We start from the raw sequence: 20,217 nt of genomic DNA, 5'->3' as shown, positions 1-20,217 counted from the left end.
CCCCGACCCAAACAAAGGCACCTGACAGGAAACCTGCATCTAATCCAATCATAGCCGTACAGGTCAAATCCACCAACAGCATCCCTATAAGAAATATTATGACTTTTCCATTTAGGATGCTCATTCACTTGGGGTTTAAATTCAGGTGGGAAGTGCTGCAGCCAAGGTCCAGTTATAGCTTGGCCCTGTAACTATCTATATTTGTTGATAAAGGTATGTCAGTCCAGTACATGCACACTATCTTGTATCTTCAGGACATGTTTTCTATTAAGAAGAAATAGCTATTTAAGTTTAACACATTTTTGCTCTGAGACAAAAGTCTAAGAACATTCCTGTAGGTAATGAAATCACCATGCACAATCAGTGGTAGGGTTGAAGGATGGCACTGGTCGTAATCTTTTAGACCTTGCAGCCTGGTTTTATGCCGCCTCAATATTAGGACAAAGCGCTTTGAAGAATTCCTGCAAGGGGAGGCTTTTTCTGGACAGACACAAACATAAACAATCCAGTGCAAAGAAAAAGGAGGTGCAATGTGGCCATGAAGATAAAGCTTAATCTATCACAACTCAGTAAGTGTAATAGGAAAAGACAGTTTAAAGGTTTAGAATAATCACAGACGTCAGGAGCTATTTTTCACCGTGCGAAGGATATGAGTTGTCTTGGAAATATGATGTCTTGAGAAGCCGTGCTGAGAGATGGGCCGGGGCTGGGACTGCTGCCTGGGTAAGTCAGGGGAAAATGGTGCAGGTCACAGGGCCAGATGACTGACAGTGCCAGAGAAGACAGCGTCAACACAGCCAGGCTGCAGGGACAGACACCCAACTGAAGACAAACAGGCCTTTGACCAGGTGACCTGCTCCAGAGAATGAGGAGCACACCACACGGTCGGCTGTGAGAAAGCCAAGGCCTGAATTTGTGATGGATGACTCACTCTGGTCACACACATCCACATGAATAACCCTGCCGTGGCTACAACATGCAAATTCTCACATGAAGGGCCGGGAGGAGCCACACAACTGTCGAGGTACCAGTTTATTGCGAGTGTAAGCAGCTCATCACACGATTGGTTCATTGCAAATCCATTTAGTGTGCAGTGCATTAATCATGCTGCAGCCTGCCAAGGTTCACCATTTATGCTACTCTGTAGATTACAAGAGAGGGGTATTGGAAATTCTGCTTAATAGCAAGGAAGGTTTCATTATGCTCTCTGCATTCATTCATTTTTCCAGTGTTGGGTGCGGCGTCACATACTCTACCACTCAAAACGTTTTAGAACACTCCTGTTTTTCCAGTTTTTTATTTAAATTTAACCGGTTCAAGGCCAGTGAAAAATGCCCACAGGAAAAAAAAACTAATATCAGTTTAAATGTGATTTATTTTGAATATTTTCACCGCTTTACCTTGCCATCAAACAGCTTTCTCCTTTGGAACTACTTTGGTAACCATTGAACTACCATATTACTACACACAAGTGCAACTACGACGCTCACTCACTGCATTACTCCACAGATCAGCTGTTTGAGTCAGACAGAGCTAAGCGCAGGTGTGCTTGTACATTTGTGCGTAGGAATACGGTAGTTAAATGGTTGAAAAAATGTAGTTCCAAAGGAGAGGGCTGTTTGACCGCGAGATAAAGCAGTGAAAATGTCCAAACCTCACTCTTCAATTAATACTGTTTTAATTTTAAGTGGCTAAAACTCGTCTTTGTGGATGGCCCCGTCCACAGCAGCACATCGCTCAGCTAGTAGTATAGCCGTATTGTAAATAGCCACAACATATTCTCCCCCACCGTTGTCCAATTTATCACACAGTTCATTTGATCAGCTTAAACCTGTTCCACTATTCCCTTTTTCATCTAAATGTTTATCAGACATTGCATTTACCCTGTAGTTACTAGTATTGTTAGTAAATCTCCTTATTTAAACTCAGTTGTTGTTATGTTCTTTCGAAGTAGAGCACACCTGGAGATATGCGCTGAAGCATCCAGGTTTCTTCCCTTCGTCCTCTTCTGACAACCAGACGTTATTTAATTCAAATGTTATTTCTGGAATTATTTTCATACAATCTAAGAGAGAAAATGACTGTTAATGTAACTCTTATTAACAGTTAACAGAACACCTGTAAAGCAGAGCGATACATGTAGGTAAAAGTCCCAGTGCTGTTACTCTATATCAGCACTTATGGAATGACTCTTGTCCAATCAAATTACTTGGTCGGAACTAACTGTTGTATAAATTAACTTATCGAACTTCTCAAAATAATGAGAAGTGGTGCCCCCAATCAATGAGAAATCGTGTCCTTGGAATGCTACAAATGGTACAAAGGTAAGAAGTAAACTGCCCAAGGTGAAAAAGTTTTCCTGCAGCAGTGGAAGTAAATGAAGCCTTGAAAGTTGATCCTACAATTCCTACAGGTGTCCAAACTTTTGTTGATGACTTACAAACCCTCTGTCTGTACAAAGGCAGTGTTGGAACAAACTGTGCTACTACACTCTCTGAGGACCTATTAGGACAATACAGTACCGCAGGAAGTAGTGCTGTATATTGCTATCAGTATGGTGAAAAAAGACAAATAACAAAGGAAGACAGACGGGTTGGTCAGGGGTTCATCCTACAGCAAGATAATGACCTAAAACATTAGAAGAAAAGAAACAGACGGTGGCTTCACATGATGGAAGAGCAGCACAGTCTCCAGACTTAAACCCCATGGAGCTGGTTTGGGATGAACTGGACAGAAGGTGAAAGCAAAGCAACCTGCAAAGTGCAATTCAGCCTTCACTGCAAGCTAAGCATTGCCTTCACAAAGTTTAAAGGTATATTACTGGGACATTTGTGGAAACAGCTTGCTGTACAGTATATAGATATCATTAGGAGAATCTCAGTCTCCCCATCAAACTCCCATGGGCTCTCTCTCAATTACACTCTTCTCACAGAGCTGCACTGAGTCGAGTTCTGACAATATATTCAGTGCTAATGTTCTGTTACCACATCACAGAATAGGATTGCATTACAAAAGGGTTATATGAATTAACCCAGATGTAAAAATAGCACACAAATTCATAAGCACAGCACCTTCTCCGAGCATCCCACAGATACAAACACCTACATCAGTGTATGGTTACTTATCAGACTGATAGTTTTCCATTACAAGACACGTGCAAAGAAAGCAGCTGATTGCCGAAAGCCATCACGATCATTTACTGAGTGTCAAACTTGATCAGAACCAACTTCCTCTTCCTCCATCGAAGCAGAGGCTCAGTGCTGAATACATGTATCTTAAAAATAGCTATGCCGCTTGCGTCAAGCATCAAGGAGCACATGGATTCATGAAACACACACACACACACACACACATTGTTCGTCAACATCAGATAGGACTAAAGACAGGATTTGATGGATGGGGGTGCTAGCGGGAAAGTAATTTCCACTAACTTATTCTATTCTAGCTGCTGTGAATAGGAAGAGGCACAGACGAGCTGAACAGGTTGCCTCACTATATCATATACTGTAGTATATATTCGCTCTAAGTCGTACAAGGCCAAGAGGCCAAAAATATGAGAGCAAAAGTTAGAGGAATGAAGTAAACATTGCTGTCTGTTTTAATCTTAGCTGCAAATGTTAGCATGCCTGGCTAACTAGCTTGCTACCTACTGTGGTAACTAAGTACTATACTTCCAAGGCCACGGAGCAATTCATTCAAAATTATTTTGTGGGGTTAAAGGTCATGGATGCTGCTTTACCTGAGTGTAGATAATGTTAGCAGCTCTGTCCTGTTCTACATTAGGTTCTGTAAATGTAGAACAACACAACAATGTGTTGACATTCTAAACATCACTTGAATACTTAAATGTTTTTAAAAGCAAGTACTCCAGTACTTTCACCCAAGTAAAAATTTGACATAACTGTATTGGAGTTATCTTTGACCAGGAGTATCTATATTATACTTATTATACTGACTCAAGTAATGATATTTTCCTGTCGAACCTGAACCTGTCGTGCTCATCCAAGTTAATAGTAAGTAGCCAAAAATAACAGTGTTATTATGAAATACAAATCAGATCTTACATATTTCCCTAACATACTATGAGTAACTAGCTCCACACCGAAATACAAGAACAGTGCTGTTTCTTTATTCCAATCTCTTCTACACGGATTCAACAGACTTTTTGCCATCTGACATGGTGCATTAGCCTCAGTCTTTTACCATAATGTCTCCAGCCATATTTAAGACCCCTATTACAGTATTTTAAAACAATATGACAGCTGTAAGTCAGCTCGTATGACAGATAGATATATATTTTCTGCTATGGTTCATAGCTGCTCTGAAGTCAAATGGCTCCTGTAAATGTTGTTTCATTCTGCATGGGTAACTATTAGCTGCACATATTGGCAGGGAAATGATGTGAATGCAAGGGATAAAATATACATTCCCATCACAGACAGAGGCTTCCTATTCTAGATACCATATACATTGCACAAGGCACAAAAGCTGCTCTAAAGACTGCACAGCATTCTCCACCAATATGTCCTCGGCTGGGATAAACTAACACTTCCGGCAAGTTGAGGTTTTATCTGACTAGCCAACTGCCAATCTTATTTTAGACTTTCCAAAAATCCACACATCACTCAGCTTATAAAGCTTGCTTTTGGAGGACTCTGAAGGACGTAAATTATCCCCCACCCCAACACTTTTTTGGGGGGATTTCCATTCTAATGATGCGCTGATACACCACCTGTTATGAATATCATCATATTTAAGAGTTTGCAGTAAGTGTCGGTGTGACAGGTTCATATTGCAGGTTTTCTATCAGTGTTGTGCAGGTGGTGCTCCAGTTGAAGCGTAATCTGTTTTTTTTTTTTTTTGAAAACACGCACTACCACTAATGTGTAAGTGATGCTGGTGCAACAGAAGATTTGTTAGGGGAAACTAAGCTTGGCTCCTATCTTCTTTCTGAGGTATTATCCACAAACATCTTTCCCTCACACCTCAGAGTCTGACTGAAAAGTCTGTTTGTAATTTTCCAAACTTCGCTGTGGTGTGTTTGCGGTTTGTGCAAGGTACAGAATATCTGTTACTTTATTTAGACTGCGGATAAAACTTCTTTCCCTAAAATTATTTTCGAGGGTGCAGTTGTTTACTTTCAATATTGCTTTGGTAATCCTTCTCTGGACTGCAGCTATAAAATTAGATATTATTATAAAAAGTCTAAATCTGGAATATTGGCACTAGCGCAGAGGTGCTGAAATATCTAAACAAACACTAAGGCTATTACGGTTACAATCAGCTTCCTGACAGACATTAATAAAAAAAAAATCTGATTATATATTTCTTGGGAAATTTCTGACATAAAAAATAATTTGCGGCTTTCCAAAGACAAATACGTTTCCTGGCTAAGAAGATTAGGCTTAAATCACGGGTGACCAGTGAGTGGAGGTGGTCATCTTACATAAGAGATAAGCAATCAAAGTTTATCTGTGCAAAATCCTGACACAATAACACATGAGTTCATAACCAGGTTTATATGAATAATTGATTGTGAAAACTATTGTGGAAAACAGCAACACAAGCGGGAATTATTTATGAAATTGTGTTCAATGCAATGTATAGACAACAATTTGCTGCAGTCGAGCTATTTTTAGCACAAGAAGGGGGAAAAAAAGATGAAAGTAGCTCCTGGTTCAGTATGGTACAGTACATGGCAATTCCATTCGCTATCGTTCAAAGCAGTGAAAGTGAGGGTTCTGATTTATTCATAAGCCAGGCTTCCTCTGCCAGGGTGTATTAGACAAAGGAGGATCACACAAAGGTAACAATTTCTGCTGAGAAAGGCAAATTACAAAATAAAACAAATCCAACTGAGGTATGAACAGTTAACATGTTGCACTGTACAGGTTTAGCAGCTTAGAAGTGTTCTCCGGCTGCTGGATTGAACAACTGGCGAGTAGAGTTTTGGTAAAAAAAAGACCTCAGCAGATGGTTTGTTTGAGAAGTCTGTCGGTCAGGTTCTTTCATTAATCCCAATACGATGGTGTAAAATGCTCCTCTCTGGCTTTACTGTGTCTTTCAACTCCACGTCAGGAATAATTCAACATGATTCTGTCGGCAGAGTCTCCATCAAGCTTCTGTCAGTCTCTATCAGAGAGTGAAGGTCACCACTCTGCCCTGCTTACCTGGCCTCCTGCAGCCCGACCACATGTCCTCACACTGCACCTTCAGCTTCCCTCTGAATCTCTCCTTACTGCTGCGGCTACAGATCAGAAACATGGCCTTTATCTCACTCACTATTAACAGAATGCTGATAAGCTGCTAACTGCAATACTGGCCTTTCTAAAAAAAGCCAACACTGATACCAATACCTGAGATTGTTTGGGAATTGTTGAATAATTTTGTACTTCACAGTATAGTTCCTTACTAAAAAAAATAAGCCACTGAAACATAAATCATTATGGGTCAAATCTCGCCACTGAATAACAGTGTAATCAAATTCAGCTCTTGAAGGCTTTACAAATACATCAGAGCACTAAATAAAAATGTATAATTCAACACTTTTGGTTGAACAGGCTGTTCAAAATCAGAAAATAACTAAAGATGAAATGAATATTTGATTAATCATTTAATCAATCATCAGAAAATTAATCAATATGCAAATATTTTGATAATTAATTAATCATTTGAGTAATTTTTCAATCAAAAATGCCAAACTATATATATATATATATATATATATACGTATATATACATATTGTAGTTTGAGCTTCATAAATATGAGAGATTGCTTCTTTTATGTGTCTTATATGATTGTAAATTGACATATTTGGGGAACTATTCAAATAAATAAATAATGAATAATAATAAATAAGAGTCGAAACTAAATTTACAATATCAGTTAGATATTATGATGTTACCATATGAAACAGGGTGAAAAATGTTACTCCACTCAGAGGGTTCCTAATACTTCTTCATATCATGTGACTTTTAATTCTTAAGGCATCTCCAAATAGTATAGATGTATATATCATGTATTGAGCGTCATATTAAGGACCAATCAAAATGTGAGCAACATAAGAAAGTTAGAACTGTTGAATGATTAACACACTGGTCCATCTGGTGTTTTGCTGGTGATGTTTTTCCTTCCTGCTATTAAATTCCTTCAAAATGACTAATTTGCTGCTCAACACTTGCCAACACATTTGAATCTCTCCATTACAGACAGCAGCCAATCAATAATCACACCGTAATAATCACACCTTCTCTCTGGATTCATCCTATAGTGACAGCAATCAAATGAAATGACAGCACCGAATGATATATGCTGTCTCTGGTGTGCATTTTTTCATTAAGTAACTAAAGCCTCTGTGACCAAAAGCTTATTTTTAATAAAGAAGAATGACTTTAAATCCACAGCCTAAAGGGCATCATAAGTGTGATCAGGTCAATTTGATCGATATGTCCCTGTCCAGTCCTTCCACCTGGCTACAGTATGTCACCGAAACACTATGATGTTGCTACATGCAACAAGAGCAAGGAGACAAAATGAACCTACAAAATATAAGAAATTAGCCCGCACACAAAACTACTAATTTGACATAATTTATTTACAATGTTACAAAAGATAACTGGTTAATAATTAAAATTGGTGTCAGTAATCAACCATTTAAATGTCAGCTGATAATTAGACAATATATAAGGATAATAGACTTAGACTAGAACATATAAGCAACTTATTTTCAGTGTAATTATGTCAAGATGATTTGTTCATATCATCTTACATATTACAAACTAAATGAGTTATCATTAGCTTTGTTTTACACATGGGGATAGATTAATGGTGGAACAGTTGATGACAGTAAACTTCAGTTTGATTATTGTACATCTCATTTTGCATTTGCCACATTGTGATATATATTTATATCAGCTACAGATTCCTAAACTTGTATCAATTCATTATTTGTCACTTGGAGGCAGCAGAACTAGCTACAAACAACATTTTCATATTATCACCTTATAAAGTATTGCTAGCAAGCAATGCCGGTTTACACATGCGGCAGACATGGAGCAACTTTAGCATTTATCAGCATCATTTGGAGTTGTTTGAAGATATTACACTTACTCGAAGATGTGTGTCATATTCGCTTCCCTTTTGACTCTGCTTTGGTCTCCTCCACCTTATCAAAATAACTGGTGCTATAGCCGCTAAATCTTCATGCGCAAAACATTCACAAGCTCTGATTCACAAGCACTGACTGTCTCTTTGCTGTTCAGCCCTGGGCTGTTAGTACACCATGGATTTATCACAGTATGTTTGCTGGATTGATAAAAGCAGTGGAACTGAACCGAACCTTAACAAAAGCAAATGAAAACAGCTAGCTAAAAGATGCTAAGAAGCTCTGTGGTCAACAAAGTCAGTTGATAATTTAGTTTATCATAGGTGTGACCTCTTTCACTTAGTTATTTGATAAATTGTTAATATAAAAATAATGATTAATGCAACTTTAATAATCTGGTGATATTGACTTTGACCATGTTGCCCAGACCTAGTGTGTCGTGAATTTCAACGCTCACACTCTGCAGATGCTTTTAATATACATGCAAGAGCATAAATTCCACATTTACAAGGTGCTTGTGTTATTACTTCATACAAAATATAGGGGTGTGGTAGTGGCAATAAGAACATTTCCAAGTGTAGTGTCTCGGTTAGGAATAACACAGCCATCACCTTCACTGTAAAAAGCGTCATAACCATGTCACAGTATGAACTGGTTGAATGTCTGGCCACTGGCCAAGGAGGCATTTTACTTGGAAAGCAGAAGCAACTGACAGATGCCGGAGCTACAACACAGCATTCATCAAGGCATCTGCAGGCTGTGTATACAGAGGCTGCCTCTGCTTGTATCCACCTGCAGCTATTAAGACTGCCAAATCCCAGGCATGAGAGGAGCTGGCTGAAGCAGTATTCCGGTATCACAGACCTGACCCCGCTAGACAACAGTCAGCTCTGGGTGTTAAACCACCCCATCCGCTCCATACATCACTGTTATCTCTATCACCCCTGTGAAGATTAGCCTTCAGCCCGCACTACCTACCTGCTAAGACTGTTGCTGTTGAGTAAAAACCCAGAGAACTCAGGCAACATGAGGTGATAACCCACAAAAACAAGCTTTCTGCTCTGAAATGTGCACAAATACACTGACATGCACTGACTGCCTTTTCTTCTTCCTCCAAAATAAATGCTGTTTACAACACTTGAAATAATATGTTTTAATTGCTCTGATACCTGGGTGTCAGACCTTTTAGTGTTAATTTACATTACTAAAACCATTAAAATGTAATTGCATACAGATAATCATTGTGTTCACCTCTGTTAAATTAAATAATGGTGGAATAAATGAGTCGTCAATTTGCTCAGGGTCCACAGAATCAGTGTAAAGAACACCTGGAGGTTCCTAGACACCAAATTGGGAAACATTGCACACGTCTTTATTTCAGAGACACTGAGAATGCAAATAGTGGAAGATAGATGGAACTTTATGTTGGTGTATCAGCTGAAATTTTATGCAACTGCACTGCTGTACTGGTGAAACAAGAACAAAACTATACTGATGTGAATTGTTTTTGAACTGCATTGTCTCAGTTTTGTGAATAAAGGGAACCTTGTGGCCGAAGTCTGCTCACCTCTGTCATTGTGTGGCAATGAGGATGTGAAGGGGCCCTTATGTATTCTCTAGATGTCCCTCCTGAGAGTAATCGATGGGGCTACATGAATGTGGCAGATTTATTAAGTCGGTGCTTAGAAATTAAGCCACAAAGTGGCATATTAATCATCATTCCACTAGACTAAGTGACAGAGAAGTGTGATCACTGAATACAATTTGGGGGGTATTGCATCTGAATGAAAATGGCTAATGGCATATTTATTATGCTGTAGTACCTTCCTGGGTGGGAAAGGGTTGAGTGAGTGTGTGGGTGTGAGTGTGTGTGCAGGGGGTAATTTTCCTTTTAATGATCCTTGTATATCAGCACAAGAACAAATAACTTGAATGGCTTCAGACATTTGAAGACAGAGGACAGGTACTTACTGGCTACAGCACTTCAAAATGAAATAAACACCAGAGAACTGGAAGCACATCCAAGACACACACCCACACACACACACACACACTATCACACACATATACAAGAGATGAAATACTGTAGGTGGGCAAGATTCTGTCACCTTCTACTGATAAGCTTTTATAGCATTTATTGTCAATGTCTTTATCACAAACTCTTTTTAAATTATCAATATTTCAGGCTGTGGTCCAGCTGTGATGTGAATGCTTTGAGGATGTAAACCTGTTATTTCTCCTATATTTCTCGCTGTACTTCACAGAATAATATGCGAGCATAACAGGCTACCAGAATAATTCAGGAAAAAATCACTTGGAGAAAACCTCTGTTCACAGTCTCTGATCTCCCGCTGCAGGTGTCTCCTGCGCCTCAATCATCTACACAGTGATGGAACGTGGAAAAGAAGACAGGAAAAGGCGCGCTTCACCTCCGCCTTCACCACCATCTGCATCTTGAAAACGGACTATATCGTGCATTAACGCTGTCATTAACGGTAACCTCTTGTCCACAACGCGGGTTATTTCCACTGTGCGCTGCAGCCTGATGGAATGCGCAAATGGATCACGATGTTTCACTCCTGCACGGAAAACACTGTTGGCTGCTCAGACTTAACTTATTTTAAAATGGTTAAAAACTGGGATTTATATGTATATACATATATATGGAGGTATAAAGCGCATGAAGGGGGAATAATCTCCTCTTATACAGTTACACGGTACCTGTGCAAACGCGTGACCAAAGAAAAGGTATTGAATTATCTGAGCGCTGCAAGGCGCAGGCAGACAGGATACACACTGAACTCTACAAAGATCGCACACTATTGCGTGGCACAATAACTCAGAGTGATGCCTTACCTGTTCAGGAGAGGAGACACGGCAGTTGGGAGAGGAGAGGGGAGAAAGGCTGTCGGGCACACGGTCTGCTCTGTGTATGAAAGGGCTGCCAGGCGTCCCACCAGTGAACTCCAAAGTGAGTCGGTCTTTTTTCAATAAAGGACAGCGCATTTCAGACCACTCCCACCTTATATCAAACTACTACAGACAGTTTCCTCCTCATCACCATGGCACCTCATTCAACATTCAATTTATATGCATGTATAACATTTGCTGGCCCGTTTTCTCTGAGGAGGAAATATTTCTGCAATACAAGCAATTATTCAATAAAATGTGGATCAAAGATATTCTATAAGTCATAAAACAGACAGCAGTGTGTGTCACATGGTATTAATCATTAAATAGGTTACATTTTATGCAGTTTAACCTGTAGCTGCAGGAACCAACATTCTGCCAACACTCAACACTGTGTGTGCGAGTGTGTGTGTGTGTGTGTGTGTGTGTGTGTGTGTTAACACCCTGAACAGTTGTTTATTTACACATCAAGTGGTTACAGAGCAACATTAACATTTATTTGAAGTTTCTGGCAAATGGAAGTGGAAAAATGGAAAGTCACTCTCTGCTGCTTATTGCTCCACTATGTTCACCAGCTAGTCACTTCACAGCAAAAGTTCACTTGTAATGTTAGCCAGCAAGCTAATGATATCTATAACTCGAGTAAACGCATTGTAATAGCAATTATTCTTTCACATAATTGCAATCAAATTGTAAATGTTATGAAAACAGCTATCAATTACATGAAAACTAATCATGAGGTAAAAATACCAAATTTTACATGTATCATCTGTAAATTGTCTTGTACAAGTATACATCAGTAAATAATCACTATCTTGTATATAAGTAACAAACATACAGGTTATGTCTGACATCAATTTCTTAAAATGTAAAAGAGGTAAATAAATATGTTGAATGGACAAGATTATGGAGTAATATCTGAAAGGCTGAAATATTTTTGTCACAAAAATATTGCAAATGAAAAAAGAACAAATATTTCACCCCTTCTTTCTTTTATTCAGAAAAATCTTTTATTTTATTTCATTGCAAGTTCTTCATCCGTGGGTGTCACGACACTCAGAGCTCCCTGCCCTCTGCTCAAATTTGATTTATTTGTATTCCTCCTTTATTGAACCGAGGAAATTATTTTGAACCTCCCCTTTTTTTAATCGAGTTCTGGTCATGGAAACAATTTCTGACAAAAAACAACATCAGTTAAAAACAAAGACAAAACCAAATGAATAAAAGCACTCAAGATAATTAAAAATGCACAAGAACTGAAAGAGGGGAAGCTGCCCTTGAAACCCTGTGTTAACATTAAAAATATGAGCTGTGAATTGTAAACAACTGCTAAGATTAAGATCTTTGTGTGAGATATTGAAAGGATGGGCTGCATTCCTTAAACAACAGTTGTCTGAATTTGTTTATTTATTCTAGCTCGTAGTAACAAAGCTCTTCTTGGTTTAGTAACTTCCATGTTCAGGCAACTAGTTAACTCTTTATATATCTTTCTATGCAAATAAATATCATTCAATCAAGTCTTTCTTCTTAATGAAAATGTAGCAGTCCTTCCCTGTAGACTTCACAGTGCATTAGGAAGATTACGTTACCACCAGCATGATGAGAAAAATGATAAAAAGCTGAGATGTGACACATTTTGTGGGGGCTTTCTCTTTGTCCAGACAATAGAAGGGAAGAATTTGGTTTCTGGCCTCATTCTGAGGACCTTGGCCAGCAAGGTAGCAGAAAGAGAGAGAAGTCATTATCGTTACGGATAATAACTCCAGGGGCCATTCATGTAAGGACAAATCCCAGAGGAAGGTACGCCTGCAGTATGCACATCATTATCAATATAGTCAAGTCCCTTGTGAAATTCCACGCCCCAAAAATAGAAAGGAAGTGGCGAGGGTAGATTTCAGCTTCATGATCTGTGGAGAATGTGCTCAGGATCCAGGAATACAAACTACACCAAGGGCAAATATGCACTTATCAGAAGCGTCTACATAATTAAAGTATTCATTTCATGTAATTACTGCCTAATCCGGTGGGACACCAAGTGTTACATTATGAACTTCCTGATATTGAACAACCTGGGCAAGTGTTGCAGAGCTCAGTAATATTAGATGGATTCAATCACTTGGGTGAGAAAGTGACTTTTAAACTCAATGTTTGTCATTGCCTGCCAGTTATGGTTTCCAAAGAAGCAGTTTTCTTTCTTAACATACGAAGAGAAGCAGAGGATTTAATTGTATTTGAGAATTTGATTTTTAGTGAGATATTTTATTGTGTTAGGTTCACCAGGTCAAAATAAAAGCAAACCAGCTTGTGGAGAAGTACATTTTTCATTGGACAAAGTGTGGTATCACATCAATGGCAGAAACAATATCTGATTTTCTTTTGTATAATATAACACAGTGCATTTGTCTTTCTTTGGTTCAATTTATCTTTCCCAGCCGATAAAGTCAAAAACGTATAAAGCCAAAATCCTATATGAAAATGACTGCAGATATATTTTGATGGGAACTGCTGTCAACAGATGCCATCACTTGCCTCATACCAACAAAATCTTAGCTTTTCACCATTGCAACCTAATCAACAGTGTTGTTTGTGTTTGCACACAGGACAGAATTACTGAGGTTGCAGTGCTTTATTTTCAGTCAGGACGCAGATTTGAAAGGAATACTTTAATTGCTCTAATCCCCTCGTCCTGGCAAAATGTGGATATTTGGCAACAAAAACAGTCCAGAAAAATACAACAGACAAATCTCTGGCTATACCCAGAAAGAAACAAGAAGAAGACAAAATAATGCTTAACCAAAAACCCACTAAATACAGTGAAATGTTGAATGTACAATATTTACAGACACTTGAATTTCACAGCAGTTTCCAGAACTCCAAATTGGACACTATGGAGATTACACTCTTAACACATTATCTTGCTATAACAGTTTACATGGCAGTCTCTGGCCTATGCCACAAATACAGGACAGTTGCACCAACAGCTTTAAAAACACATAATCTTGTTAAAATATTGACAGGTATTTCTAAAAAGTGTTGACACAAGCATATTTCCAAAAGTTATGTGCATATTTACGTACTGCTTTACACAACACCGTCCTCCATGCACCTCCAGCTCAGTCCAAACGTAAATACAACGATAGATTGTAATGCATTTGGCGAAGTCTTGGCAGTGTAACCATTATATTACAGGACACTGTCACCTTTTGACAACGGCTCGAACCATAACCACAAAATTCAAAAGAAATTAACAAAGAACATGTTTACTTTGGAGAAGACTTGTACTGTATATTATGAATTTACTGCAATTCTACTACCTGGCTACAATAGTATCTTAAATGTCAGATTGTATAAAGACAGAAGAATGAGTCTTTAAGGTGTGACAGGCATTCCTACATCGTTTATATCCTCCGAATCTCTAAGAAAAGGGGACACACTTGTAGCATACAGCTAACTCTTGCAGACACTGGTTCAGTGGAAGTTAAACCCATAATTTAAACAACAACTCATGGGGCTAGGAATAAGGTGGATGAACCTATCCACACACAGCTCTATGGTGTCCTCCGCATTGTATTGCTTGTACGATCAATGGACTAACCAGTAAAGTCCAAACTGTATTATGCAAAATCATGAATCACAATATGTAATTTTTAGCAGGCTACATCGTTTAGCAGATTAAACTCTCACACATAAAAAACTGCACCATACTCTTGTTTTTTGCTGTTACATGACTTCAGACAACTCTGTAAGCATCCTCTGAATTTAATCAATCTGATGGAGTGAACAGAGCTCTAGGAAATCATTTCTCTTATGCCACATTCACATGTTTGGTGTGAATGTGTAATAAGATTAAACATACTGTTAATGACAGTGCCACTGAGCCAAACATTCAAAAGTCCAGCCACTCCTTTGTCAACTGCCCTGAGGCTGAAAGGGTTGAAATGCTAATCAACACACCCAATGCTTATGTCTGTATTTATGTGCGCACTGTTTGAGCTCTATGTGTGTGAGACGGACACACTCAGTGTCAGCTTTTCTTCCAACAGTGGCCAAGACCTATTATATTCCAAACAAAGGCTGAGCTTTTCATTGAATATGTGCTGGTCTTATGACATAGAGGATGGTTTAGTCCTGAATTTCAACTAAATCTCATTGATTGACTGTAAAGAGAAAATGAGACAGCTGCCTTTTGATGTCCTATTGTCATTTGCATAATCACATTCATTCAGCAAGGGTTAAATTGAAAACATGAAAGGCAAAGACCTGTGCTCTCAACCACTTCAGTGTTGGAACCACAATATGAGCTTACACCATTTTATTTTTCTCCCTGTTTCATTACAAAGAAGCATACCACAATGCGACACGTAATTTATTCGATTATTGTGTGATGAAAACAGAATATCTGTGAAGTGCAGACTCACTGTGTACACTCCGCCGCAGATTTGTAATTATAATTTATGGCATTTTAGTCTTCAATACAGTACAAAAGTCCTGCTGCTTTGTGTGCTTGTGGTTTCTCACTGAACATCTGTAGTACTTTGTGATTATCTGATCCTGACTCCGAGATACTCTCATTTATTCTGCACTAAAAAAAATCATTTTATAATCACAGGAAACTGTCAAGCAAGTTAATGATTTATTGCATCTATCTCTATTTGTTTTAGAAAAAAAATGCACAATAACTGTGCTACCTCAAAAAGGGTTTTCTTTTCAAAAACATCTTCAAAGCTGCACTGATCGATATCGTCATTTGAACTTTTTGTTTTGGTTCACTCTTACTTTTCTGCATTGTCTCAAGCCATAGCAGGCGGCAAACACAGCTCCAATGAATCCACGGCATGTTACCTACCCAGCACCAAACAGCTAGCAGCGACAAGTTGTTGAGCTGCCTCCAAGTGGCCAAAACATTAATCAATGCTGCTGTCTTCAGTAACACATACATACAATTCAATGCATTTAATGTCATCAGCTAAGTCAACTAAATGCAATACAGTTACAATACAGTAAAAATTCAAAAATGTATGTTAGCTTGGTTGCTATTTATTCACTAGCTTTGATTTCATCACTTTCTTAAACTGAAAATTCAGCAACCTTCCTCAGAAAAAAATTACATGTCAGACAAGAATAGTTTTGGTCAGACGTAGCTAGCCTCTGCAGACGGACGGGGAATATATGCTTTCTGGTAACTCCAAAGTTTTCTCATTCAGCCTACATGCTGTGTCTTTTTAGCTAGCTAACTAGCCAGTGGCATGCAGTTTTGCAAAATACTTTCAATGGAAAGTAGCCACAGCCTGCTGGAAAAGTTGCAAAATGTCGCTAGATGACATCATGCGATAATTACCATATTTGTGACCTCACCAGTCGTATTCTGCTTTGTATTAGATGGTGTCAGCTATTTACATGGTTGCCTCTCTCCTACTCTCTGTACTGACATAAAAGACAAGCCAAAAGGTCATCTGTGCAGCAGGTTATTATGAGCCATAGTTATGTTTTGTTGTTAGGTGACATCAAGCAACAGTCTGACTTATGACATGAGCAATGGGAAAAGTGTGATGACCTAGTAAATGGAGTGACAAAGTCCTCGTTAGGAGGACGTTGGAGTGGATGGATGGGTCAACAAGACACAGGGATACAACACAGGAGGCTGATGTTCGATTCCCGTGGGAAACTAGCAGTTTATGTAGTTTAAAAAAGTAAACATGTTGTCGTTACTGTAACCATGACAACAAAGCTCATCTAATGTTAAGGAAGTGCTTATTTTAACCCAAATCAAACCAATTCATGACCGTTTATTATTGTAACCATGGCTGAGAAGGTCCGCTATGCCGTTGTCAGTACACTCCATATGTTTAGTATTGTAACCATGACAACAACGTCCAGTAAGCCTGCCACCGTAGGGACACTATTTCAAGAGACAACACTACTAAACGACCTACATGGTTGTTCAGGTCGGAGGACATGTTGGGTAACACAGTCAATAAGTATTTGCGTGTGACTGTTCGAGATGTTGCAGACCCTGTATATGATATTACTCAACTCATCGCTTCCGAAGTCACTGATACAGCCAGCCAAAGCGTCCTGCACGCTGTACACAGTGGTTGTTAATAATGATTATAGCATTTCGTCCCACTCAGGTCCAGTAATGTTTCAGAGGAAAGATCAGACAAATCAGAGATGCTTTTTCATATCCAGAACTTTCAATCAGGATCTGATCTGTCCGTAATAAATGGCACCCAAGCCTGGCTGTGTAATTTATGTGCTGCCTCAACAAATTGCTTCACAGGGGACCAGAGGAGAGCCTTTCCTTTTCTGGTAGATGAAACCCATGGAGACTGAGCCTTCTCATACTTAAACTTCAAGATGTTGCCAGCCTTTACTCCACCTCCCCCACAAATAAAAGCTACATTTCAAAATGATCACATGAATACTTTTTTTTTCTACAAACAGATGTGCAACCGCAAAGGAACATAATGACTCTGATTGTATGAAACCACACCACCATTTCACATATTGTTATGGCTGTTGCAGCTTTAATCAGCAGACCTCTGGGTAATGTGTCTGTGGTGGCTTCTTCTATTGCCTTAAGTCATACTTCTGTCTTATTATATCTCCTATTTTTTTATTTGCTTGCTGAGGAAACACAGGTTTCTCTCTCTAACTGTCTCTTTGGGGAGAGGGGTCTTCATGTGTGAAGGAAGGGAGCAAACAAGGATTTTTGACCCACTTTTATCTCGAAGACATGGTGACTAATAGTAGAAATTCTGTTTTTCTGATGAATTTGGCTCTGGTTTCTGGGATCAGAAATCAGTTAGTTTACTCTGTTCAGACAGACCTGCTAGCTTTGTCTAAATGTCTGAACTCGATTCTATTGTAAGCTTAGTTGGAGAAAAAATTGCATACATAATTCAACTTTTGCAGAAAAGATCTGTTTAGTGGAACATTAAGCAAAGAATAAACTTGAAATATTCTTTAATTTCTAGTTCTACATACAGTGAATGCTACCTACTTATATACTGTACATTTATATTCAAATCATGTTGTATGTGAAACAAGCCAGTAGAGGCAGTGTCAAGTGGGACACAATATGCAGTCCCCACATTTGTGGGAGTGTGCAATATGTGTTGTTCCAGATTCAAAGGTGATGGATAATGCATCATATATATATATATATATATATATATATATATATATATATATATAGTATATATATACACTGTATATATATATATAAAAGCTAGCCTTGTGACAGTGTCTCTGCTATCTCATCTGACTGGCCACCCCCAGAGTATCAGTGAGGCATCTGTAGGCAGGCGAGAGAGAGACTTCCTAAGTGTTCCTCCTGAAGCACATCAGCAGATCTCTGGACCGATCCCCCCTCCAGGCCTCCCCCCTCCTCCACCTCCATTAAACACAACAGGTGACTGAGCTGCTGTGATCAGGCACTGAGACAATCGGCCCCAGGAGAAAAACAATTAGTAACAACTCAAAACAATTTTCATGTAACCTTGAACTCACATGGCATGTTATCGCTCTAAATGTGCAATAACTGTTATGCTGATTTTTTTAATGGATTCAAATTTTTACCAAGTGGACTGTTACTTGCCAGCAGTATCAGTTGTCCTTTTGCTTTGCATCACAGGGTGTCCTTAGCAATCACTCCTGAGAACCAATGATTTGATTTTAAACCTGTAATAGGTTTATTTATACATAGTTATCATAATAATATAGCTAATAAGTCTAATGCCAGATTGGGAAAAGAAGGCTTTTCATGATGGATGCAGAGGTCACACATTTAAGTCCTCATTGAGCGCAGTCAAAAGCTTTCAGATAAAAGCTCTGTGGAAGAACCTGCCACCGTCCTCAAAATGCACACTGCTATATGTAACCCACACGTCTGAACACATCTGCAGCCACACTAACAGCTGTGAGACTGGACCCAGTTACATTGATGCTAACATAAAATTAAGGACCTTTCTTTCAAGCTCATACAGAGATATTACTCAGTTAAGACAAAGAAAAGGAAAAGACTTTGATATAAACTGTTGTAGTTCCCCTGAAACTGCTGTTCATTTATTTTCTCTACAGGCTCCTTTGTGAGTCTTTTTTGCAATAACCTTTGTGTTTCTATCAACAGCCATATTGATGAAAATGTTATATTACTGTTGGCAACATACTGTTTGGCATCCTGCTGTAAGATAACACAAATTTGCATTCTCAGCTCTATATTACAAATCTTTTTTTATATATATGTTAAGAGCACAGACTACCTCAGAATTGTTGATTTCTTTCCTTTGAGTGGTGTTTCTTAAAACCAACACAATTGTGTATTTGGTACCTTTTTGCCTTACAACTTATTTCTCTGTATCTGCTTTTCTGTATTTGCTCAGTGATAATATCCTTTTCAACGTTAAGTGTCAAACTGAACAGTGTTTAAGGACCCAAGACAGTTCATATCAGGAGCCTTCTAGCAAAATCTGATTTATTTCGAGTTCGAGTTGACCAGTAAAAACCTAATATTATTATTTTTCAGAAACACGACTCAACAACAGATTATATAAAAACAGAATCAAACTTAGAAATTATGTCTCGTACAGACTCGACAGAGGCACCAGGGGTAGCAGTGTAGTCACAAGTGTCATTTAATCGGAGTTAATTATGCCTGTTGTTGAACAGTGACATTTTGAGTGATTTTTTATAAAGGTAACTCTGCATGAGAATAAGTACATAAGTATTGGAAACATTTATATAGATCTCCCTCTGCACTTTCTGAACCCTTTAACTGAATGATTTCTACAACAAAGTTTTTTACTTGCAGAAATGAAATTATTATATTAGGTGACTACAGTAAATCTTCTGGCAAAGAGAAAAACATGTTTGGAAAACTGAACATACCTCAGTTAATTAGTGAGCCCACTCATGTTACATCTACAAGTCAATCTCTGCTTGACTGGATACTGGTCTCACACTCAAATAGATTAAAAGCAGGAGTCATTGTCTGACTGTCTCAGTCAGCATGCAATTAATTATGTTAAATTGCCACCAAAATTAATTAGAATCAGGCAATGTAAGAATATGAATATCGAGCAATTTATTAATTGAGACAGGTATCAACTGATACCAAAATGTTCATGGAAGTTGAAGTTATTGGAAGTTAAGTTAAGGGAAGTTATAGATGAGCAGGCTCCTTTTAAAAGAACCAGAGTCA

Source organism: Seriola lalandi, unplaced genomic scaffold (assembly GCF_002814215.2).
Source record: "Seriola lalandi dorsalis isolate HSWRI2012SDOR001 ecotype SW California unplaced genomic scaffold, Sedor1 jcf7180002054748, whole genome shotgun sequence".
Classification (NCBI taxonomy): Eukaryota; Metazoa; Chordata; class Actinopteri; order Carangiformes; family Carangidae; genus Seriola; species Seriola lalandi.
The sequence above is the reverse complement of the archived record's forward strand: the minus strand, read 5'-3'. Positions refer to the sequence as shown.